Raw genomic sequence first — 27,158 nt, 5'->3', positions numbered from 1 at the left:
CGAACAGTTTTTTAACAATCTTCCCCTAACACCTACTGACGGTGTTTAGCAGACATAAAATAACTTTCCAACACATTAAAATCACCACAGACTTATATTTGAGCAGTAGTAAAGTAGTGGTGTTTTCCCTGCATTCACATTAACACATACGCGATGTAGGAAAAAGTAGCAAATTAGTGGTGTTTTCCCTGCACTTCATGTTAAACATAGGACAACGCAAAATAGCGATTTAGACGCACAGCCAGCTTTTTAGTGACCTTTCCCAAACCCATAGTGGCATGCTCACACACATACACAGAAGTCTTTCCAACTTAGTGCTGGTCGCTAAGTGCCCCACAGACCCTCAAACGCACAACGCAATTTAGTGTCATTTCTCCCCGCATACACATTTAAAAGCAATGGTCCAGCAGCGCAAAAGGAATGATTATTACTTGGTTTAATCGCAATGTCAGCATATAAAGAAATGAATGTTTTCTGTAACTATGGCTTAGTAAATGACAATTGGACCGTGTTTGGTGCCGTACTGATCTACTCTGTTTCCACAGCGTTCCGGTGGCATCGGTGAGAAAATCAGAACATGCGACTATGAAATATGAATGTTAGAGAGAATAACTTCTTGAAATGATGTATGCCATAGTTAGATTAGATTTATTATGCAGCGGGAAGGTGAACACAATCAGGCTGTTAGAGGCTGGGTGGTGTCTTTGCAATAATCTTATCCAGGTGTGGAAGTTGCCTTACTAAATCTTATCCAGGTGTGTGGGCGCCGCCAACTTAAATCGTCCACAGGTAAGTGAAAGTGTCTTGATTGTCTTTCACCGGCTTAAATCTTTATTGAAAAGCGTAGGAGTTGTCTCAGAATGGGAGCCACACAAACAGTAGAGATATTAGGCAATGATGTGCTGCTAATGGAGGCGCCGATCGGATCGGCCTGTCGTATCATGCATACCAAGTATGGTACGTATGCAATAAGGTATTGTGATTTATGGTTTAATATGACGAGGAAGAGTGTTAGACCGTTTCCCAGAATTGGTAGTTTTGATAAAAATGTGTTAGACAATGTCCGGGATCACATCAGTTTGATGCGCTCCTGAGAGAAAAAGGTTAAATATTTTGAATGTTTAAAACTGTGGCAGCACGAAGGGGAAATGTGGCTGAAGAATGTACCCGCGATGCAAACAGGCGTCGCGGGCACAGTCTCGGGCATGCATCGTTTGATAGCGCGCACGCACTGCAAGGTAGCGTCGCAGAAGGTAGTACAGATGGTTCACGCGCACCACCACCGCCCTATGCGGATGGGGGTGTAGGTGCAGTCAATGTAAAAAATACCCATAAAAATGTAACAAGCAACTTGTGCCCTCTCTTAAGCAATTATAAAGAAAATGTTCATGATGCGGATGATGAGCCTATTGTAATGTCTGCCATTTCCCATGCTGTGCAGATGATAGATGCTGCATCACCACAATCACGAGTGGTGCCGCCATCTCCATCGGTAACAGCAAGGGAAGTGTTAATGCCCTCTGCACCCGTAGAGGAAGTTGTTCATACCATATGCAGCAGCAGCAGACTAAACCCCCAGCCAGGTAACCAGGTCAAAGGTAGTAGCGCTACCGGTCTGCATCCCATTCAGACAATAACTGTTCCAAATGGAAATGCATACGCAAACGGTATAGTGCCCATGAGGGAAGTAGTAATGCATTGTCCTTGGACAAGAGCAGAACTAAATTCCATCATAAATGATTTCCCCGATCCCAAAAAGGAATTAGCCAAATGTCAAAGATTTTTGAGGAATTTGGGTAGTTCACATGAACCCACTAATAAAGATTGGCGTGTGGTGTTAAGGGCCTGTCTGCCACGCAATACCGAAGTGACAAAATTTATCACGGATTGTGTATTGGATGATGACGTTCCCTTAACAGACCAAGTAAACCAAAGTAACATTTCCCGCATTGTAACTCAATTGGGTATATATTTTCCAGTAGTAGTTAACTGGAACAAAATTTTCACCATTAAGCAGAAAGAGAGTGAGACTGCAGAAGATTACTGCGATCGGGCTCTGCAGGCTATTACCCAGTACACTGGGATAGAGGATATTAAAGATAGCACTCACCACAGGGGGATGATAGTTACGGTACTTGTGGACGGTCTGAAAGAGAGTTTAAAGTCTCGGGTTCAGACCTCACAGCCTGGCTGGCGGGGACTTACAATAGATACCCACATAGAAACCGCCATTGAACATGATAAGAACATCTCCAAAAAGAGAGAAGCCCAGAGCGAGAAACTAATGGCTGTCAGTATACAAGCTCTGGAGGGAATGACGGTAATATCACAGCCAACAGACACACTTGCACTTGCACACTCACTCACTTCTGAACAAGTATGTGCTCTCACTAACCCCACTCAACAACAAACACAACTCTATCCCACTAACCCGATGCAACCACAGGTCCCATGCTATCCACCAACTTCTTATCCCCCACAATACCCTTACACTCCCTATCCTTACCCATATCCACCACCTTTACCCTCTGCGCAAACCTCACAACACCACATGTCTTCACCCGAAACACGAACCTGTTTTAACTGTAAACAAACAGGACACTTAAGTAGAAACTGTACAGTAAAAGGAGTAGGGATCCCACATCAGGGAAGACCTAGATATCCCCATAAGGGATATGCACAGAGGCCAGCAAATGTTAGGCAGGCACCAGCTCCAATTGTAGCCGTAAATGGTCATGTTAACGGGAAGTACTAGGGAAGAACCGGTCATGATGGTTGATGTAGCTGGTACTGAATATCCTTTTCTTGTAGACACAGGGGCGACCAGGTCGGTGATAAAATCTCCCATTAATTTGCAGGTGACCAACGAGACAGTACCAACAATGGGTGTAACAGGTAAAGTGGAACATTATCCTTTAACAAAGTACACAGAGGTTACTATTGGGCCGTTGCATACCAAGCATTCTTTTCTCCTGGCTGCTGCGGCTCCTACTAACCTACTGGGCAGAGACTTGTTATGTAAGATGGGATGTGTTATATATTGCACCCCTGATGGTGTATTTTTAGATATCCCAGAGAGAATGGTATACGAGGTGCGGGATATGTTAGACACTCCTCAAAGGATAATGTATCACTCTACAGTTTTAAATGAAACTCCATCACAGGTAGATGAAATGTTGTCCCTAATTCCAGATTCCCTTTGAACTAAAGATGGACAGGACACTGGAATAATGGCAAACGTAAGCCCTGTAATGGTAAATTTAAAAAGCGGAAGGCAAGTCCCAAAAATTGCCCAATACCCACTAAAACAGGAGGTAGAGTTAGGGGTGTATCCCATAATTGAGCGGTTATTGCAGCAGGGAATTTGAGTCTGTACAGCAAGTGTAGCCAACAGTCCCATTTTTCCAGTGAAGAAGGCTGGTGGGAGGGGTTATAGGCTGGTACAAGACCTTAGAGGGGTTAATAAGGTGGTAGAGAGCCAATTTCCCGTAGTGCCGAATCCAGCAGTCATCCTTATGCAAATTCCACCAAATGCAACCCATTTCACTGTCATTGATCTTTGTTCTGCTTTCTTCTCTGTACCTCTTCATCCTGACTGTCAGTACCTATTTGTATTCACATACAGGGGTGTATAATACACATGGACACGATTACCCCAGGGTTTCATAGACAGCCCCAGTATCTTTTCCCAGGCATTACACGATTGTTTACAGTCTTTTCAACCCGCCAATGGATCTGTTCTAATTCAATATGTAGACGATTTATTGCTATGTTCTGACTCATTTATGTCATGTTTGAATGATACTAAACTTTTCTTACTTCATCTCTCGCAAACAGGACACAAGGTTGCTAAGGACAAACCACAGCCGTGCCAATCCAGAGTTAAATACTTGGGACACTGCCTAACCCAGGGGCTGCGACATCTCACTTCAGATAGAATCCAGGCTATACAAAACATGACACTGCCACGTAACCAACAGCAAATCCGTACCTTCTTGGGAATGTGTGGATATTGTAGAATGTGGATCCAAGGTTTTTCTATTTTGGCCTTACCTTTACAGGAATTAGTCTCTTCCTCAAAGCCCAATCGTGTCATACACACTGAGGAATCAGAGCAGGCTTTCCTTAATCTTAAGGATAGTCTGACAAAAGCTCCTGCATTGGGAATACTCGATTATGAAAAACCTTTTGATTTGTATTGTACGGAAGCTGATGGTTGTGCTGCAGGTGTCCTTACACAAAAACATGGGGATGCCAGTAGGCCCGTAGCATATTACAGTGCACAATTGGACACTGTGGCGAGATCACTCCCAACCTGTTTGAGAAGTGTAGCAGCAACGGCTCTATTGGTCAGCAAAAGTGAGGATGTGGTATTGGGCCATGATATGATTGTCTATACCCCACATGCTGTGTCTGCCCTGTTGAACTCTGCCCAAACCAAACACATATCCTCAGCTAGATTCACCAAATGGGAACTAGCTCTAATAGCACCCTCAAACATCACTATAAAGCGGTGTAATACATTAAATCCAGCAATGTACTTACCGTATGTGCATAAGAATGCACAAAGGGTGGAGGATGAGTCTCTGGTAGAAAGTGAGTTTTGCAAAGGTATTGATATGCATGATTGTATGGATTATCTTAACCAGACCTTTACCGCTAGACCTGACATATGTAACATACCTTTAGAGAATGCAGATGTGACATTTTACACGGATGGGAGTTGCCATAGACAAACGGACACAGGTGAGTTATGTACAGGTTATGCTGTTGTAGATAACACAGACATCATAGAAGCTGAACCTCTTGGTCCTCCTCACTCAGCCCAAGTGGCGGAGTTAGTAGCACTGAGAAGAGCGTGTGAATTGGCAGCAGGCAAATCTGCCAACATTTACACTGACTCTAGGTATGCGTTCGGGGTGGTTCACGATTTCGGAGCTCTATGGCGTCTGAGAAATTTTATGACAGCAGCAGGCACACCAGTCGCACATTCCAGACACATAAAAGGATTATTAAAAGCAATTCAGTTGCCCAAAATGGTAGCAGGAATAAAGTGTAAAGCCCACACATGTGAGGAAGATCTGGTATCATTGGGCAACAACAGGGCGGATGAAGCTGCCAAGTGGGCAGCAGGTTTAAAAACAAATGTACCCATAGAACAAGTAATGGTTTTCCAAACAGTTGACATGCAGAAATTAATTGAGATACAAAATTTGTGTACTACCCAAGAGAAAGCAACCTGGAAGTCTAAGGGATGTGGGCAAGAGCCCTCTGGACTCTGGAGGGACAGACAAGGTAAGCCGGTGGCACCTAAGGTGTATTACCCAAGCTTGGCAGAGGCAGCGCACGGACTGACTCACTTGGGAAAACAAGGTATGTGTAAGTTAGTGAAGGCATATTGGTGCGCACTGGGTTTTTCTTCACAAGCGGAAAAGAGAGCAATGTCCTGTCTGACCTATTTGAGGAAGAACAAAGGGAAAACGATCCCTACCGAACCATCCCACATTCCCCCGACTGACGGTCCTTTCCAGGTAATACAAATTGATTTCATCCAATTACCACCCTGCAGGAATCTCAAGTATGTGTTAGTTTGTACCGATGTATTTTCTAATTGGGTAGAGGCATACCCAGCGGCCACTAATACTGCTGTATTCACTGCTAAAAAGATTGTACAGGAATTTGTATGCAGGTATGGTATCCCTAGAATGATTGAAAGTGATAGGGGTACCCATTTCACCGGGGACGTCTTCCAGATAATGTGTAAATTGATGGGTATTGATAGCAAACTCCACACCCCATATCGACCCCGAGCCAGTGCCAAGGTGGAGAGAGTGAACGGCATTATTGTAAACAAATTAAGTAAGATCATGGCTGAGACTGGACTAGCATGGCCAGAAGCACTGCCTTTGGTCCTACATAGCATAAGGACCACTCCTAGGCCTCCACTTAATCTGTCCCCATTTGAAATACTGTTTGGTAGACAACCTAATTTAATTATAAGCCCACAGGAAGACCTGAAGAGTAACAGCGAGGTCACTGTTAAGTATCTTATAACAATGAGCAAACAGTTGCAGCAACAACAGCAGAAATTGAAATTGTTGTCACCCAATATGCCAGAGATAAACTGTCATGATGTCAAACCTGGAGAATATGTTATGATCCGAAATTGTTTACGCTCAGGTTGCCTAATAGATCGATGGGAGGGGCCGTATCAGGTGCTGTTGACGAGTGCCACATCCTTGAAGGTGGCCGAGAGAGATTCCTGGGTCCATGCCACTCACTGCAGAAAGGTTAATCAACCGGTGGAGAAGCAGGGCAAAGTTGAAGCAGATAATGAGGATCTGGCAATTGCAAACCTGTTCCGGGAAAATTAAAAGGTGACAGTGAGAAACCTGAGCTAAAAGAAAATTTAGATCAGTGTCACAGCAAAAGAACTGTTCTGCTGTGTTCATGTGTGTACTCGTCTTTCAGAATTTCCATCATGATTGGTTTATCTGGAGACTCCTGGTTCTTGTGACGGTGGATAGATGGAGGAGGCGGGAGCTGATGCTGGTGTAATGGAGTGAAATCGAGAGGAGGAGTGCTATACCAAACCAGGGGAGTGCCGATCCAATTTCAGTACAGTAAATTGTTGTGAAAATATGAAAAACAATAAGGAAGAACTGTATTACAATCCTGAGTTATGATGTAGTGTATAACAATGTAGCCTGAATTTGAGTGGTCGTGCATGGATATAACATTTATGTTGTTTTAAGTCATCTTAGGTAATGCAGTCCCAACCCCTTCCAAGGCTCTCCTTATAGGATAGGTGCATCCCCACATCTTTCCCATGATCCCTTAAGGATCCGCGGTGTGCGTATAAGGGCAGTTTTATGTCCCTCCCAGAGATGCATTATCTGAATGGTTCAAATGACCACACTGTGTCATACCATAATAACATTGAACGGTATATTCTCATGCATGGCTAAACAGATTCAGAATAGGTTGTGATAGCGCTAGATTGGCTATCAAAGGGTGAACTGTCGAAACCGAATAATTGGGTAAGACAGAATCTGTTTGGCAATCAGGAAAACCTGCACAACGCCATCTTGTGAATGGCAGCAAGACTCCGTTTTAGAAAAGAAGGCTTACACAAGCGCCATTTTGTCAAAAATACATAGTACACAATCCACAGTGCAAAATTGATAAAAGTAGCAATTTTGCTACTCACAAGGCAAAGTTGCTAAAAAGTAGCACGAACAGCTTTTTAACAATCTGCCCCTAACACCTACCGACGGTGTTTAGCAGACATAAAATAACTTTCCAACACATTAAAATCACCACAGACTTATATTTGAGCAGTAGCAAAGTAGTGGTGTTTTCCCTGCATTCACATTAACACATACGCGATGTAGGAAAAAGTAGCAAATTAGTGGTGTTTTCCCTGCACTTCATGTTAAACATAGGACAACGCAAAATAGCGATTTAGACGCACAGCCAGCTTTTTAGTGACCTTTCCCAAACCCATAGTGGCATGCTCACACACATACACAGAAGTCTTTCCAACTTAGTGCTGGTCGCTAAGTGCCCCACAGACCCTCAAACGCACAATTTAGTGTCATTTCTCCCCGCATACACATTTAAAAGCAATGGTCCCGCAGCGCAAAAGGAATGATTATTACTTGGTTTAATAGCAATGTCAGCATATAAAGAAATGAATGTTTTCTGTAACTATGGCTTAGTAAATGACAATTGGACCGTGTTTGGTGCCGTACTGATCTACTCTGTTCCCACAGCGTTCCGGTGGCATCGGTGAGAAGATCAGAACATGCGACTATGAAATATGAATGTTAGAGAGAATAACTTCTTGAAATGATGTATGCCATAGTTAGATTAGATTTATTATGCAGCGGGAAGGTGAACACAATCAGGCTGTTAGAGGCTGGGTGGTGTCTTTGCACTGACCTATGTATTGTACCATAACGGAAGATGCAAGAAGAGATACCAATGAGAACCTGCCAATGTATTCTATTGTATTGCTTATCCCAGTACGGGTATATATGTGAGTGCTCTGAAACAAGATGCCAGTCTGTGGTGTTCCTGTTATGCTGATCGACGGAGGTCTCATTATTGATGCCGGTATCTGGTCCCAGAGCGCATGCGTATGTATTGACTGTACCTTATGACCTAATGTTTGTACAATTTATTTTGCGCTCATTCATAGCGTGGTAACATCTGTACTTTTACCTGAATAATAATCTTTAGCGCGTTGGACCGCTATTCAACTGTCTCAGAGTTTTATTATTGGTATAATTAAACACAGCGCTAATTAGCGACATCTTGTGGTTTTAGAAGGTATAGGCAGGTTTTGTCTTAGAGGTTCTAGGCAGGTGAATCTTAGAGGTTTATAGGCAGGAATGTACTACAGGTTTATTTACGATTCAACAGTGGCCATCTCTGAATTAGGCCCTGTGTTAAGTTTCTGGCATATTAAAACAAACTGCAAACATTGATAATGAGTCAATGGTCCAAAATATACTCTGGATCTACTAGAAAATAGTCCATAATCCCATAACTGTCCAAGCAATAGAGATGCTTAAATCAAATTGTAAAAAAAAAAAATAAATCTTCTTGAATTTCATCAAACAAATCAATTAAATTATTGAGCTAAATTAAAAAAAAAAAAAAACAGTTATCAGTTTGACTATATTTTAGCTGGTTCGAACATGATTATATTTAACTTGAAACATTTTAACTGTTAACATTTGAACCTTTGTGAATCTCAAATGTCAATGGTGAACAGCAAACCTCAAACTTTGAGGAAAAAAAAGTAAAATACTTTTATTATTATTTGAAAATATATTTAAATCATGTTTTAAAAAAGCAAATATTAAAAATAGTAGAATTTTAATACAAACCTTCGGACAGCAATCCTTGACCAGTAAACTTTGAATGCGAATGATAAATGCAAACAGTGATGCTCAAAACACAATTTTTCAAGCATTGATATCAAGCTTGATATTGTCATATATTTTTTAATCACTGCTGACTGTATATTTGTATATAGACAATGGACACTTGCTTCTACCCTCAATCCCATACAACTAGAGTTGGGTGGAAAACAGGCCATAGAGAGATCTATAAGGTAATGGTACCGGGGAGAGTGGACAAGTGGGTGGGAGTGTAGCTTTGCCCTGTTGTTTGTAGTGTTGCCCTCTTTAAATGTCGTAGTGCTGCCGTAGTAAAAGAAAAGTCTGTATAGGTAGCTGATTACGGGGTAGTTTATTTATTGATTAAAGCAAGTGAGGATGTGGGATAGATTTTCCTGAAAAAATATAGCTGCTGGCAGAGAGATATCTGACATTTAAATAAAGGCAAACGTATTACCAACATCAGTAACTGAAGCAGGTACACAATCACCAGTAAGAAAAGTAAAGAGCAATCATATTTGCCACAGTTCACCTATTTTTACAACTTATAAAAATAAATTCTGGAGGAAATTTTACTTTCTATTTCAATAGTAAAATCAGACTGACAGAAGATAGTGATTTAACATCTAGTTTTCCAAGATTTAAGATTTGTTTCCTCTTTTAGTATGTGGTTAGTTGGATTTTTTTTGTGTTTTTTTATTTAGTTTTTGTGTTTTTTTAACAGAAGAGAAATGGAAAAAATATTTTATGCATCAATCATGAAGTTAAAAAAATAAAATAAATAAAAATATATAAAATATTAAAATAATTGCATAAGTCGATGGGCCAATGACAAGCTGCAATGTTAATAATTTGGATTCTCATTGGTCAATGAACAATGAAGATTTACTACTATTGCTCATTGCTAATATAGAAAAGTCTTGTTCATGCGATTTATAAAAAATAAAGTCATTGGGGTCAAAGGTAGCAGAGCATGCACATTGGTATGAGCCCTGACAAAAAAACCCCCCATAAAATAAAGTTGTCTTAAAAATTTTTTTTTTAAATGATAAAAAACATAAAATATTTGCAAGAATTTTTCTGTGCCCCCCCCAGCTAATAACGCCCTGCCGTCGCACTCCATGATAAATAGTATAAGCATGGGGAAGCATCACCGGGGTGATATCTGGCTGTAGTTATCACAAGAATGGGGGTTTATATAACTAGGCAATACGCCCTAAATTTTCCAAACACTCCCATTTTCACAAAACTAAGGGCTTATTTATCAAAAATCACATACTCAATGCGATTTGGGTAAGATATTAGCGCTCGTGAACATATTGTAGTATGCGATAATAGCACCCAGATGTGTTAAATATCACATGAAGGGACAGGGTCTCCGAAAGAGGTCCGTCCCTGTGATGTGCTTGGAGTGAAGTGACCGCATTACCGGTCTCTTCTCTCCTCTATCGGGACTCCTGCACATGTGCGGTGGCCATTGCTGGGGAGGGTTCCAGAGGAACCCTCTTGCGGTAAATTTTGCAAAGTGCAGCCCATAGGCTACAGCAGCACAACGCCATCTTCAAATGGCATAAACTATGGAGCCAAACTGACAGCTTTGCAACCCCCATAGAAACCTAAGGATATATTTACAAAAGTGCGGGTTTTTAGAAGTGGAGGTGTTGCCCATAGGCATTGGTTGCTATGGGCAACATCTCCACTTTTAAAAACCTGCACTTTAGGAAATATACCCCCTATAGTGGTTTGCGACTATTGTCTGAAATGGAAGGGCTGTAGAGATATATGCTATGATCCCTAAATAATACATCTGGTTGATGCTTAATATTTGCAAGTATGATAACGGGTGTATGAGGAATATGCTGCAAATATCTAATGATAAATAGCCCAAAATAGACCCTTAACCATGGACATGGACAGTTATATTAATTTGCTACCTCCCTAAGTGTTGTTTAAGAACTATTCAGACCACCCTATTTATTGGGATCCACTGTTAAGGAAATACTTATGTTACATCCATATTCTGCAAAATAATATAGTACAAAAAATATATATAAAAATGGGGTAATGGATTAGACTCCCATGGCCTCTATGTTTTATAAATGATAATAGTACATGTTGCAGTGTTACAAGAAAGATAGAGCACAGTACAGTAGCTCATTTATTTAAAAAAAAAAAAGGAGTAAAAAAGTAAAGATCTATATTTGGGACTATTCTTGGTTTTGAAAAATGTGCTGCTTTTTAAAATAGATCAATGTAGCTGTCAAGAGGTAACTGGAGCAAGACATACTGTCAGAACACATAGTCAGGGGAAATACTGAGTAAGAGACTTATAAGATAAATGGACCCGATTCAGAAGTGCACACAACGGCCAATGTTTTGTGTCTGTGCATGCGTCCCGAAGGTTAGGGGAGATGCAAACCTAATTTGGACGCATGGAGAGTGAATTTTAGTGGTCGTTCCTGGACGTTCCTGGCTAGCCAGACGTGAGCATATCGTTGGCGTTTTGTAGACAGTGGTTGTGTCTAAACACACAGTGTCGCTGGCACAGGACACCTTGTACAGATGGAAAGAGTCTGCCATAAGGCTTGTGCAAGTTTCAATGCTGTGACTGGTGGTGCACTGAGATGCACCGAGACGTGTTAGCCAGTGGGCGACTCAGTAGGAAGATCATCGGTCAGAGCATTAGCATAAAGACGTAGCCACGTCTGTGTGCACCTCTAATTCAGGCCAAATATGTGCATTAACTGCACCACTGGTACACTAGTGAATCTTACGGTAGCTAGATTAATTTATTATGTGTACTGCAGAATGGATGAGGGAGATACTGAAGAAAAAGACACTCACATCTTCCATATTTCCGCTGAGACTACCACTAAGAAGGGATCACTTTACAAATGGAAGGCAGTGGGACCATATTCATATCACAACTGTAATTATTGAGCTAGAACCTCTGCCAGCAACCCCCTTAGCAGGACACTTACAAAGTATCTAAATCAATGCAGGGCTTTATAACATCCAATTAATTTAGACCAGTTTTGATATTAAATATTATACTTTCTTTTATTTCCTCAACGATTGTTCGATAGTGTCCACCTATCTGCCTCACTGATGGATTAGACTTTAAATGGACGATAGCATTTAATATACTGTATATACAGTCTTATGTGCTAAATAATACAAGTGAAGTGTTGCTCGTTTCTCGGGATGTTCCATACGGTTACTAAGAAACAATGTCTGCTTGCCCAGAAACTGAAATACATTATTACTATCTTTTATTTGTTGGATCGCATCAGCGTACTGTACGTACATAGTAAGTGAACTGATAACACATAAAACGGAATTAAACAGAACACATATAACAATGAATAATACATAATTACCCAATTGAAATTTATACAATGCCCAATCAAGGACAAATTAACTGAGTATAAACAGAACATAGATTCAGCTATTGAGAAGACAGTGAGCATCAGTGATATATAACACCCACGTGAAGTAGACTAGTGCCCAGGAGTATAGGCATGAGAAACAGGCCTCATGAGTCAGGGGTGCACTGAAGGCGGGAAAACAAGGGAAAAGGGCCCTCTTTGTGAGAGATTACATCCTAGAGAAAGACACAAATAGGATGGCACTAAGTTGGGTGTAGAGATGGTAGCAAAGACAGGGGACTTAGGAGGGCTGTTAGTCTTCAATAAAGAGATGTAACACGCCAGAGCTCAGGACCCCGTTACCAAGTCTGGTGGTATCACTTAGGGCCTGTTTTAGAGATGCACATAATTCGTACACAATGTCAGTGGTCACATAGCGGAGCAATTATTTGAAACTGAGCATGCACAAAAAGTGCTGAAAACCCGTATGACGCATGCGTTACACAGAGCGTACACTCAACAATGCTATTGTGATCTGGAGAGACGGTATTACTAATGGATATCTAAAATACAATGAAAGTCAAGGTCCTGAATGAAGCGCAAACCAGGTCTCTCCCCTTATTGTACAGGTGTTACACCTAAAAACACCATTAAAGTCAATAATACATACAAAAAGAGAGACATTAATAAAAGCTCACTCAAGTATGCCAGGATCTTGAACAAAGATGTTTTCTTTCTAGAGAGGAGTAGTCCGGATTACCTTGAATCTAGAACGCTCCAAACCTGTTAATAAGAGCCGCATCTGAGTCCTGGCTCAGGGTTTCCCGCCAGGCTTGGATGTCAGATTGAGGCCGAACGTGATCCTCTGGGCGTCAGATTCTCGCGGGTTTTGAATTCCATATAAGGAGTCGTGGCCAGGACTCGGTGCAATTCACTCCAGTCCAGTCACACTTCTGCATGCTGCGCTCTGCTCTGTGGTGTCCAAGTGTGTCTATCTCTAAGGGGCTGTGCAGCTGGGGCTGTGTCCATCTCTAGGGGGCTGTGCTGCTGGGGCTGTGTCCATCTCTAAGGGGCTGTACCGCTAGGGCTGTGTCCTTCTCTAAGGGGCTGTGCTGCTGGGACTGTGTCCATCTCTAAGGGGCTGTGCTGCAGGGACTATGGGCCTCATTCAGAGGCGGTCGGAGGATGCAAGCGGTCACTCAGAAACTGGGCGGCCGCTTGCATCCTGACCGGCCGCCTCTGTTTCGGTCGTTAGGCTGTGGGTTTACACCCACAGCTCTAATGACCGCTCCGGTGTTGGTCGCGATGGTCAGAGACCATCGCGACCATCGGGGCTTATGACGAGACCCTAGGGTAGGGTCTCACTTGTCGTAAGCCCCGGAGAGATTCTGGCTCTGTCAGAGCCGGAAGCTCTCCACTGACATCACTAGTGATGTCAGTGGGGCCTCCCCCAAACGGTAGGTGTTCCCATGGCAACGCCTCCGTTTGGGCTGCCACCCCCCCCGGCCCGCCTTCCAAACGGGGCGAGCTGTCAATCAACATCGACAGCTCGCCCCCTTTGGAAATAGACCCGCTACGACCGGCGCTGTCGGTCATAGCGGGTCTCACGCATGCGCACGAGGGAGCCGGCTCCCTCGTGCGCATGCGCACTGGCCAAACATCGAGGCGGCCGTGCGGTCGTAGACCGTACGGCCGCCTCTGAATGAAGGCCTATGTCCATCTCTAAGGGGCTGTGCTGCAGGGACTGTGCCATCTCTAAGGGGCTGTGCTGCTGGGGCTGTGTCCATCTCTAAGGGGCTGTGATGCAGGAACTGTGCCATCTCTAAGGGGCTGTGCTTCTGGGACTGTGTCTATCTCTAAGGGGCTGTGCTGCTGGGGCTGTGTCCTACTCTAAGGGACTGTGCTGCTGGGATTGTGGGCCTCATTCAGAGGCGGTCGTTAGATGCAAGCGGTCGCTCTGAATCAGGGCGGCTGCTTGCATTCTGAACGGCCGCCTCCTTGTCAATCGTTAAGCTGTGGGTTAACACCCACAGCTCTAATGATGGTCGCGATGGTCAAGACCATCGCGACCATCTGGGCTTATGACCAGACCCTAGGGTAGAGTCTGGGCACTCGTAGGCCCCAGGGAGCTTCCTGCTCTGTTCGAGCAGGAAGTTCCCCACTGACATCAGCAATGATGTCAGTGGGACCACCCCCAAAAGGCAAGCGTTGACTCAACATCGACAGCTCACCCCGTCTGCTACGAGACACCTAACGACAGAGCGCCCGTCGTTAGCCGGGTATCGCGCATGCGCACTAAGGGGCTGTGCTGCTGGGGCTGTGTCTATCTCTCAGGGGCTGTGCTGCTGGGGCTGTGTCTATCTCTAAGGGGCTGTGCTGCTGGGACTGTGTCCATCTCTAAGGGGCTGTGCTGCTGGGACTGTGGGCCTGATTCAGACCCGCTCGTAAGCGTCCGTACGCTCGCTCTGAGCGATGATCGCACAACTGCGCATGCGTATGGTTTGCAATGCGCAAACCAGTCATTGCAGTCGGAAATCGTGCGCTTGTAAAACACAGAGGGGCTGCTATTTTGAGTGACAGAATGTGCCGTTTGTGGGTGGTAACAGGGGAAAGTGCTTGAAAACGGGGGAGTGGTTGTGCGAACGCAGGCATGCCCAATGGTCAAAAGGGCATTTAATGGGAGTGCATTATTAGCAAAGGAGCATCATCGATCACGTCACTTGGTTGTCTTTTAGCCTGAACTGCTCGCAGTGATTACAGGAAGTAATTCCTACCTCAAGTGCTGCGAGCAGTTCAAATGCCGTTCAATGTTCCCGATTAATCTAATAAAAACAGGAGATGACATGATTTGCGAACGGCAAAGGGGCGCCTTGAAAAAACAGTGAGCTCATTTAGCGGACGCTCGCACAGACATAGAGGCGTCCTCACACCGCAAAGAGCGAGCGTTCAATTTAAATATCCGGCCCCTTTTTTAGAGCGTGTGGCCGCAAATAGCGTCCGGGTCTGAATCAGGCGCAGTGTCCATCTCTAAAGGTGCCCACACATATACCGATGTGCTCACGATCCGATTTCTTGTCCAATTTCCTCATGAAGTTTCACGGGAGCTCCCTTGCCATCGTGATCACGATTTTACAAAAAAGACACCCAATCTGTTTTACGATCTCACGATCTATCGGGTCGTACGCATCGTGAGATTTGCCATACAAAAATGGTGAGTTAAAAAAAAAAAAAAAAGGGCTCTTGACTATTGGTGGGAAATTTAAATAGCTATAACAATGGGAGGGGCTATCTAGGGAGTATAAAAAGCAGGCACCCTTTAAAATCTGTGTACATTCTGCTCTGCTACTAGATGAGGCTAGGTGTATTCCTGCTGAATCCTGTACATTGCTACTGTGCTCTTTGTATTTGGCTTGCCTTTTACAAAGTTTATTCTACCTGCAAGTGTGTGCTACCTACCTGCATTCTATCCTGTTCCTGAATTCTGTACGGATGCATCCCTATCAGTATAGAGTGTTGGTCGCTGAAGCTGGGGTCCGGGAGATTAGGAAGAGGGCCCAGCGAAGAAGGACCAGAGCAAGCTGGACGAAGGAGTGGCTGCTACAAAGGGATACCCGCTCTCACATGTCCCTGCTGATGGAGATCAAGGAGAACAACCCGGATGACAAACGGAACTACCTGCGCATGGATGATGCCACCTTCCAGGAATTGCTGCATCTGTTGACCTCCCACATCCAGAGACAGGACACAAGGTGACGACAGACTGACTGGTGGCTACCCTGAGGTACCTGGCTACAGGAAGGTCACTGGAAGACCTAAAGTTTGGGACACTCATCTCACCTCAGTCCTTGGGCGTCATCATTCCGGAGACCTGCAAAGCCGACGTTAAAGTGCTACAGTACCACTATTGCAAGGTAAGTAAAAACAAAAAAACACCACACATTGGTTTCTTGTGTAAAGAAAAAATGTTTTGTTTTTTTTTACTCAATATAAAGCAAAAAATAGCCTTCATTTAGTACAATGTGCACTGACATGCAGGCAACTGAAAGTGTGCACTAAACTGTGTGCAATATACTTTTTTTGTAACAGTTTCACAAAAGAACATTATCATCAAAGTTTATGAATCCCAATAGGTAGCCGGCTGTATGTGATAGGGTGGGTCAGATGCCAGTTTGAACAGGCCAATACACACATGGCACAAGTACACATTGTGGCCCCGGCTTCCAGCAATGTGTACTTGTGCCATGTGCGTAGTGACCTTGTCCAAATGGCGTCATCACCACCCTATCCCATGTAGCAAGCACCTATTTGAATTCATAACATTTGGTGATATTAAAAGAAAGAAAAAATTGACATCTCTGTATATTGGGGCGACTCATCCGCTGCATCCAGCAGAGCATTATACAAGGTCGTGCTGGTGCTTGGGGTGCTTGGTGGGGGAGTAATATCTAACTGGGCAGGGGGGGGGCGGACATACCTATTTGGGGCAGGGGAAAATAGCATTGGATCTGCAATGTATGTTGAATTTCAGATATTTTTGCTCATACAGCGAATCATCAGGTCGTAGTTTAACCTGAGAAAATTTCTTTGGATATCTGTATCCATATTTCTCAATGTGCTGTTCACATGAGCTGTGAAATCATCTACTTGATCTGGGGGTTTCTGCAGCAGCCGTTCTGCATTTTGGAAAAAATTGTCCTCACGTTCAGTAAGGTTCTCCTTTCTCCCTTGTTTTTTTTTTATTTTTTTGGGGTTGTTGAGAAGATGAGGGTCCAGGTGGAAGTGAAGTTTCCACTTGTGTGGTATTCTCCGGCTCACTGTCACCACAGAGCAGACTGAGGACTGGTGTGGATGCTAAATCAGGGTCTTGGGTGGGAGTCTATATAGGGAAAAAAGATATAAAAAATATTATAGTTATGTTTTAACCCCTTTTTTACTATTTTTACAGTTTCCTAACACCGTGGAGGAGTGGACCAGCATCGCGGAAGATTTTGAACAACGTTGGAATTTCCCTAACTGCAGAGGATCCATTGATGGGAAACACATCCGTATCAACCCACCTGCCAACACCGGATCATATTACTACAACTACAATGGATTCTTCAGCATCGTTCTCATGGCAGTGGTGAATGCCAACTATGAATTTCTGTTTGTGGATGTCGGCAAGAATGGCCGTGCTTCGGATGGTGGGTCCTTCAATCAGACAGCTTTCTACCAGAGACTCGCCAACAAAACCCTCAACTTGCCCTCACTAGACCAGACAGAGCACGGTCTAACTTACGTTTTCGTCGCAGACGAGGCTTTTGCATTACATGAAGATGTGATGAAGCCATTTGCACAGAGGGGCCTGACCAGAGAGAAAAGGATATACAACTAACGTCTATACCGGGCACGGCGCATTGTGGAAAATGCATTTGGAATAATGAACAACCGCTTCCGCATTTTCCACACCACCATCAATCTACGTGTGGAGAAGATAGACTGGGTCTTGATGGCGTGCTGTGTGCTGCACAACTTTCTGCGAAGAAAATCTACTCAACGAGAACCAGTCCCAGCTAGACCAGAAGATGTTGGACCCCTGGAGGACATTGAACATCTGACATCTGTGTCTGCACCACCAACTACAACAACATCCACCGCACGTGCCAAAGAAGTGAGGGAGGAGTACATGACCTATTTTAATGGACCAGGTGCTGTACCATGGCAGGAGGACTGTCTGTGAACTACTGACTAAATTGGACATTTGGGATTTAACAACAAAAACATTAAGGATTTTGGTTTAAACTGTGTCACTAATTACCAAGACTTCTGCAACCTCCTCTTCTCCCTAACGCTCAGCCATCAAGATGATAGATTCCCTTTGAGGCTCTTGTTCACTGATGAATGACATCATATGGTAGTACCACAGCGCAGGACTATATATTTCATCTGTGCCCGCTCCTGATTTTTTTGAGTCATCCACCTTCTTTTTTTCTTTGATGTACACTGTCCTGAGATTTTGAATCTTTTGCCATACAGTTTTCAGGTCTGCATCAGATATGTATTTTTTCGTATACTCCAAAAGTTCCTATAGTGCGGCCAACTTGTGCGACTTGTTGTGGTACTTCCGAGAACTGATCTTCCACAAACACCCTTTCAAGTGCAGGATTTCAAAGAATCCTGTAACGAATTCATGTTCAGAACCCATGGACATTATCTATGAAGAAAAAAAAGGACATTTAAATATTTGTGTATATAGTTTTGTTAAATGTAATGTTGTTATAGTTCACATTTTTAGTGTTTTAATATTTTCTTTTTTACAGGTTATAAAAATGTAATGTTGTTATAGTTCACATTTTTAATGTTTTAATATTTTCTTTTTTACGGGTTTTTAAAGGTTTGGTATGGTATTGTAATCGTGTTTTCTTTAACAGGAATGTCATGTATTCATTTATTGGTAATATAATGTTTTTCTTTGTTTGACAGCATGGGTCTTCCACTTTTGGGCCTATCGCTGTTGTAGAACTACAGATCCCAGGATGCCCTAAAAACAATTTTAACATGCTGGTATTTCCCAAGGGTGGGTGGCAGGGCATCCTGGGATCTGTAGTTCCACAACAGCTGTAGACCAAAAGGTATAAGACCCCAGCTTTAAATGATGTGTGTTTTTAAATATAATGTATGGTGATTATTTTGTTAAATACGTGTTTATTTATTTATTTTTTTGTAATATTACTTAAAATGTTTTTTTTTTCTGTATTGAATTGATTTTATACATGTTTATTATTAATATAATATGTTATTTCAATATGAATAATCTTCCTGGAATGTATTTGTTTATCTTGATTAAATATTTTTGGCTATTAATTTGAAAAAAAAATTGATTGCTTTTCTAATCAATAATTAGGTGGCCCCATTACATTGTTTGCAAGTTAGTGGTTAGGTAGGGGGCACACATTGATGTGCAGTGGGAGCTTAATGCATGACCCAGCCACCACCCGCCTCATTACGGCGGGCGGTGGCTGGGTCATGCATTTATTACCTGGGGGCACACATAGGTGGGCAGTGGGAGCTTAATGCATGACCCAGCCACCGCCCACCTCATTACGGCGGGCGGTGGCTGGGTCATGCATTTATTACCTGGGGGCACACATTGGTGGGCAGTGGGAGCATAATGCATGACCCAGCCACCACCCGCCTCATTACGGCGGGCGGTAGCTGGGTCATGCATTTATTACCTGTGGCACACATATGTGGGCAGTGGGAGCTTAATGCATGACCCAGCCACCGCCCGCCTCATTCCGGTGGGCGGTGGCTGGGTTATGCATTTATTACCTGGGAGCACACGTACAGTCAGGTCCATAAATATTGGGACATTGACAGAATTTTCATATTTTGGCCTCTATTCACCACCACAATGGCTTTTGAAATGAAACAATCAAGATGTGCTTTAACTTTCAGATTTAATTTGAGGGTAATTACATCCAAATCAGGTGAATGGTGTAGGAATTACAACGGTTTCTATATGTGCCTCCCACTTTTTAAGGGGCCAAAAGTAATGGCACTATGAACTGAAAAGCTATTTCATGGACAGGAGTGGGCTATTCCCTCGTTATTTCATTATCAATTAAGCAGGTAAAAGGTCTGGAGTTGATTCTTGGTGTGACATTTGCATTTGGAATCAGGTGCTGTCGACTCTCAATATGAGATCCAAAGAGCTGTCACTATCAGTGAAGCAAGCCATCATTAGGCTGAAAAATCAAAACAAGCCCATCAGAGATATAGCAAAAACATTAGGTGTGGCCAAATCAACTGTTTGGAACATTCTTAAAAAGAAAGAACGCACTGGAGAGCTCAGCAACACCAAAAGACCCGGAAAAGACCACGGAAAACAACTGTGGTGGATGACAGAAGAATTATTGCCCTGGTGAAGAAAAACTCCTTCACAACAGTTGGCCAAATCAAGAACACTCTCCAGGAGGTAGGTGTATATGTGTCAAAGTCAACAATCAAGAGAAGACTTCACAAGAGTGAATATAGAGGGCTCACCACAAGATGTAAACCATTGGTGAGCCACAAAAACAGGAAGACCAGATTAGAGTTTGCCAAACAACATCTAAAAAGCCATTACAGTTCTGGAACAACATCCTATGGACAGATGAGACAAAGATCAACTTGTACCAGAGTGATGGGAAGAGAAGAGTATGGAGAAGGAAAGGAACTGCTCATGATCCAAAACATACCACCTCATCAGTGAAGCATGGTGGTGGTAGTGACATGGTGTGGGCATGTATGGCTGCCAATGGAACTGGTTCCCTTGTATTTATTGATAATGTGACTGCTGACAAAAGCAGCAGAATGAATTCTGAAGTGTTTCGGGCAATATTATATGCTCATATTCAGTCAAATGCTTCAGAACTCATTGGATGGCGCTTCACAGTGCAGATGGACAATGACCCGAAGCATACTGCAAAAGCAACCAAAGAGTTTTTTAAGGCTAAAAAGTGGAATGTTATGCAATGGCCAAGTCAATCCCCTGACCTGAATCCGATTGAGCATGCATTTCACTTGATGAAGACAAAACTGAAAATGCCCCAAGAACAAGCAGGAACTGAAGTCATTTGCAGTAGAGGCCTGGCAGAGCATCACCAGGGATGAAACCCAACGTCTGGTGATGTCTATGCGTTCCAGACTTCAGGCTGTAATTGCCTGCAAAGGATTTGCAACAAAGTATTAAAAAGTGAAAGTTTGATTTAGGATTGTTTAGTTTGTCCCATTACTTTTGGCCCCTTAACAAGTGGGAGGCACATATAGAAACCGTTGTAATTCCTACACTGTTCACCTGATTTGGATGTAATTACCCTCAAATTAAATCTGAAAGTCCGCAGTTAAAGCACATCTTGTTTGTTTCATTTCAAAGCCATTGTTGTGGTGAATAGAGGCCAAAATATGAAAATTCTGTCAATGTCCCAATATTTATGCACCTGACTGTATGTGGGCAGTGGGAGCTTAATGCATGACCCAGCCACCGCCCGCCTCATTACAGCAGGCAGTGGCTGGGTCATATATTTATTACCTGGAGGCACACATTGGTGGGCAGTGGGAGCTTAATGCATGACCCAGCCACCACCCGCCTCATTACGGCGGGCGGTGGCTTGGTCATGCATTTATTACCTGGGGGCACACATTGGTGGGCAGTGGGGAGCACATATTGGTGGTCAGTGTGGTTGTATTTAAACTGTACCAATACTCACCAAAAATTGTCCAAAACAAGAATTCAGTGCAGGCTCCTCAATGTGCGACTGTCTTGCTTCATACACGATGCTGCACAAGATGGCGATGGGGCATGTCCAGGCTCCTGTCAGTCAAATTCCTCGTTGTGCGATGAATCATACGATTCGTCGTGAAGTAAAAAACCCCTCACGATCGTGTTCATGGTTGGCTAATCTGCCCTACAGCATGGCAGTTCAGAGGATGCGATGTACGACGAGCGGGGACACGCATCAGCATCGTGCTCGTGCAGGTGTATTCATTACTCACTAACACGTCTGAAAAGATCCACAGGTGGAGCTAATTATTACACTTGTGATTCTGTGAGGAGACCTGGGAAACATGCACTGTTGGTAGCTCTTGGGGACCAGGGTTGGCTACCCCTGCCTAGCCTAATCAGTCTAAATCCATCACAGTGGTGCTGCACTGACTCTGCAGGCACCACCCACTTCGTTCACAGTGTGACTCCATATTTGTCAGCGAAAAAAGTAAAAAAAAAATGTGTTGTATTTGTTTGTACTGTGCATTGCACCCCAGTACGCTGCAGTACCCCAGAGCGTGTGCTTAAAAGCGGTCTGACTTCACACAGCTGTGCGGTGGTTAAAACTTACTGGAAAGGACTGGAAATTAATGTTATTGAGGTTAATAATACTCTAGGAACAAAACAGGCCCAAAGTATGTGATTTTAGTTTTTTTGTCAATTTTCAAAAAAAAAATGCAAATCCAAAACCAGTCACGGCAGTTTGGCAAATCCAAAGCCAAAACATGACGAGGAATTGGAGCCAAATCCAAGTCCAGAAAAAATGGTCCTGTGCACATCTCTAGTTCTTTCTCTTCCTTTCCTTTGTGCAGCAATCCACAGTGGTAGGTTTTCCAGGTGCTCATATGAAGAAAAAAGACAAACAGGACATCCTGTAGGGGGTGATTCATCAGCGGACGAAATTGCAAAGCTGCACATAGGCAGCTTTGCAATTCCGTCCCTGCAAATGCAGCAGGATGTGTATGACACCCTCTGCTGCATTTGTGATCCCAGCACTGCCGCCAGCCAGCCTCAGTTTACTCAGGCTGGCTGGCTTCAGAGGCCAGGAACTGCGTCCACCAACGCAGTCCCTGGCCTTGCGACTCCCGGATAAAGGGGTGGAACGCCGGCCGTCCCCGCCCTTTAAATGCCTCTGCCTGTCAATCACACAGAGGCATCGAAGAGGCTGCATGCATTACGCAGGACCCATTCTACACACTCGCAGAAAGATTACTGGGCACGGGCAGATTCCCGATAATCGAGAATCTGCATTCAGCATTGCTGAATCGGCCCCATAGTGCAATAATGTTTAAAAACTTCACACACACCAGTGCATACACTCCTTATTCAGAAGGATCAGGTGATTTAAAAAGACTGCAAAGACCTTGAAAAGTAGGAAATCAAATAGAGTAAGTTCCCACCGATGAAAAAACGGGACACGTCCTCTAGTATATGTACTCTTACTATATCAATTCTTTATATGTTGTATGCAGTGGTTTCTTTTATTGCATATTCCAGATAATCATAAAATAAAACAGGGAAGAAAACAAACAGCCCATCGTCTTTATTATGTAATCCTAATGGCACTGGAACAACACTGGGCACAGAAATACAATTGTCTGGACTGCAGCTGCTACAGGGAGTGCCAGTCCTCACTCTCTGAGCTCTGGCAATTGCAGTCAGCAGTAGGTATCAGCCGGGTGGCCGCTTGTGAAATGGGGCGGCAAAGTGATAGGTGTTTCCAGGTGGTGCCTGGGAGGTGGCCTGAATGCAATAAGATATGTCACAGGCGTGTTATGGGAGTGCTGCGGGTGTGACAGTGAAATGGCTGCATTCTCACTCAGACAGGCAGCAGCAGCCATAAAGGCCATATTCAGACCGAGAAACTGCATATGCCAGAAGCCTGATAATAGTGTCAATAGTGCACGTGATGGTGGGGCGTCAAAAATCACTGGCTTTGCTACATTGAACAGAGATGCTGAGAATGGGTGTGTCAGTGCTTGCTCATGCAGACGCAGCTACAACACCGGGGGAGGCTGAAACTAGCATTTGCATATTATTGTAGCTGCGACTCTGGCAACAGATGCAAGAGCAGATGTAGCAGTCTCCACTTCTGAATCACGCTCTTAGTGTCCATTTGTGTCCTCTGCTGACCGCCTGCAGCATCTCCAAGATTCTAATGGGTCTATTTACTAAGCCTTGGATGGAAGCGAATGGAAATAAAGTCCCAGCTAATCAGCTCCTGACCAGCAGCGGCTCCGACCCTCTTAGATGAGCAGGGTTGCTGCCACCGAAAACCACTCACCCGGCTTCTCCTGGCCGGGTCCTGGCACCTGCACAATTGAACTGACAGTCGCAGGGTTGGCGCATGCGCTCAAGCGGCGGTGAGTCCGCACATGCGCATATCACCGGCTTCCAAAGGGCGGCATCGTCTGCAGCCCCAAGGAGCCAGGGCTGGCGGAAAGGCAGAGAAGCAGCTACCTTGTGGAAGCCGCTCTCTGCTGATAGCAGCCCGGACTGGCAGTCCCAGGGGGAGGAGACACCTGCCTGTTGGTTATGTGACTGGCAGGTAGCACTTCCAATGAGATGCCACTACCAGTCACAGTGTAGCCAGTGCAGTTATAGACTGCACTGTCTACACTGAGGTGGCAGAATTAATTAGGGGGGGGAGGCTGCAGCCCTGCAGCTCTTAGGCAAAATTCACCACTGCTCCTAACTGCCGTGTTAGGAGCTGATTGGTTGGGACTTTATCTGCATTCACTTTATCTCCATCCAAGGCTTAGTAAATAGACCCCTAAGGGTCTATTTACTAAGCAATGCTAGGAGACAGAGTGAAAAGTGATAACAAAGTGATAAGGTGCCAGCCAATCAGCTCCCAACTGTCATTTTTCAAACACAGCCTGTGAGATGGCAGTTGGCAGCTGATTGGCTGGCATCTTATCACTTTTCACTCTGTCTCCTAACACTGCTTAGTAAATAGACCCCTCAGTCACCTATGCGTCCTCCTCAAGGCGGTTCCCTTGGACAATGTTACATGATCCGCCCTGCCAACCAGCTCTCAGCAACTCTGGTCACATGTTCGCTTAGCTTATAAACACCTAGGGCACCTTATATAAACCAGGAAGTACTGGCAGTACATTGCCAGTACAACTTCTCACCTAGAGAACTTAGTACCCTGGCTCCTAGTTCTGTATTGCTTCCCAGCATTCTGTTCCAGTTCATTCCTGCAACCTACTCCAGTAATGCTTTACAGCACTTGTTCCAGTATACTTCAACAGTCTGCTTCAGCTGTACTTCCAGCTCCTATTCACAGATATTTCAGCAGACTACTCCACTTGTGATCCAGCACCCAATTCCATTGTAATCTGCAGTCTGCTCCAGATATTTCAGCATGCCTGTAAATCTACACTTGCCTATCCTCCAGTTTTTGGCAAATTCTGTTAGCCTGCTACAGCCAGGGGTGCCGAGAGGGGGGGAGTGGGTACTAATTACCTGGGCCTGGGCTGCTGGAAGGGCCCAGGTCCTGCGGCACCCCCCCCTCCCTCTTAAATCACAGAAGTGGACGACAGCTCTTGGTTGCTGAACAGCAGCCGCAGCAGTCTCCTAAGCCTGTGGGGGGGAGCGATCACACTATACAGCGCTGCAAAAAAAATAAAAAATAAGGGGGCATGGCCACACCTCCAGTAATTAGGCCCCACCCTCTTCATCTGGGGCCCGCCAGATTCTCTACACCCTTGGCTACAGCCATGGGCTATCCTGCTAACCTAGTTTCAGTATCTGTACTTCTGACTTCCTGTGCAGCATCAGTCTCCTGCTACCACTACCAGTAGCATGAAGAGTAGCATTGATAGGCTCTTCAGCTTCACTCACACTCCAGCACATACAGTTAGCCCAAGAGGTCCCTACCCAAATCACCAATCTCTTAGTGCCGTGACAAGAGGTGAGTTATGGTAACTTGTTTGAAACCTTACAGACTAATGGCTAATCAGATGGAACATGGGTACACAGAGAGAAGGATACAAAACATTCTTAAAGTTTCTGACATTTAGTGACCTTTTCTTTTTTAAAATGAAAAATCAGCATCTTTTTGGATTAGGATTCTCGACACACACACACACACACACACACACACACGCACACGCACGCACGCACGCACGCACGCACGCACACACACACACACACACACACACACGTGTTATTTTGTACTGCCCCAAAACCTTAATAAATACTAATTTGTCAAAATTAAAAGGCAGACTGTGATTGGTGCCAGTAGGAAAAACACATATTAACCCCAATGTTGTGAGTACTTGTAAACAAAAGTCCTTATAGTTTTAACTCTTGCTAAATGCATGGTATTTCATACCGATACCTGTCACTCCACATGGTTTTCGTATGAAAAAAAACAAAACATTCGTTCTCGGCCGAAGTAAAATACTTTTACCATCAATGGCAAGCAGCCATCGATGTTTTGGAAACATTGATGGTCTATAGTTTTCCCTAAAACAAGATAGCAGAATAGGGGAGAAGAGAGTAGGAACTGATGCAAGAGGTCAGCATAAGTAAAGGGAATACAGGATAAGAAGTAGTCAGAGGCAAGTGGTGAGCCAGCAGTACATCAGGGAGGAGAATCAGGTCAGCCCCTTGTCCTGACTGGCTGTGTGCCCTTTGCCAAATCATCCTGCCTTGGACTGACAGAAAAAGCTCTCAGACATTTCAAGCGGGATGTAATCAACATCCCGCCGTGCGGGATGCAGACGGCCTAAATACCAGCACCAATTATGCGTCGGGATCCCGGCACCAGAATCTTGACTGCCAGCATCCCGAAGGTAAGTAGGGAGAGGGTTGGGGTTAGGGTGCGGTGTTAGGACTTGGCATTAAGGGGAGGGTTAGGGTTAGGCACTAGAGGGGAGGGTTAGGTTTAGGGTGTGTGGAGGGGGAGGTTAGATTTAGGCACTAGAGGGGAGATTAGGGTTAGGCACCGGGGAGGGAGGATTAGGGTTAGGGGTTAGTCTTCCCTTTTTTCCTTATGGGTGTTGGGATTCTGACTGTAGGGATGTCGCTGTTAGTATTCTGACCAGCCGCATCCCGACAGCTGGGATCTCATACCCAACCCATTTCAGGCATGGGGCTCACCTCTGCTGACATTTAATATCTGGCTCTGTTTGGAGACAGGCCAGCCATCAAACAATCTCTCTTCTCCTATATACCCAGGAACCTGTCAGGAGATGTTATAAAATCAGCCAGGTATATGTTTTATAAACATTTCATCATACATGAATGTGTCATATACTGAATTTATAATGACAAGTATTTGGATAACCATGGACACAGCATGACACACCCCTTACCCTGCTGTAATATCCCTGAGCTATTATCGGTAATCTGCAAATGCCTCTGAGTCGCACTGCGCATGCATCAAGTTTCATTTTCATTGTTGCTCGCAATGAGCATTTATTCACAACGTGATTCACAGACAGGGACCATTTGTGACGACTCAAACGCAGACATACATAACCAATTCCTGGGCGGTTCCCTGTCTGCAAATGCGATCCCATACGCAGTAAAAATGGCTCTTGTGTCTCAGTCCCGCGGCCATTCTGCACGACCATAGGGTTA

Source organism: Taudactylus pleione, unplaced genomic scaffold, assembly GCF_031769625.1.
Source record: "Taudactylus pleione unplaced genomic scaffold, aTauple2 ptg000918l, whole genome shotgun sequence".
Lineage (NCBI taxonomy): Eukaryota > Metazoa > Chordata > Amphibia > Anura > Myobatrachidae > Taudactylus > Taudactylus pleione.
The sequence above is the reverse complement of the archived record's forward strand: the minus strand, read 5'-3'. Positions refer to the sequence as shown.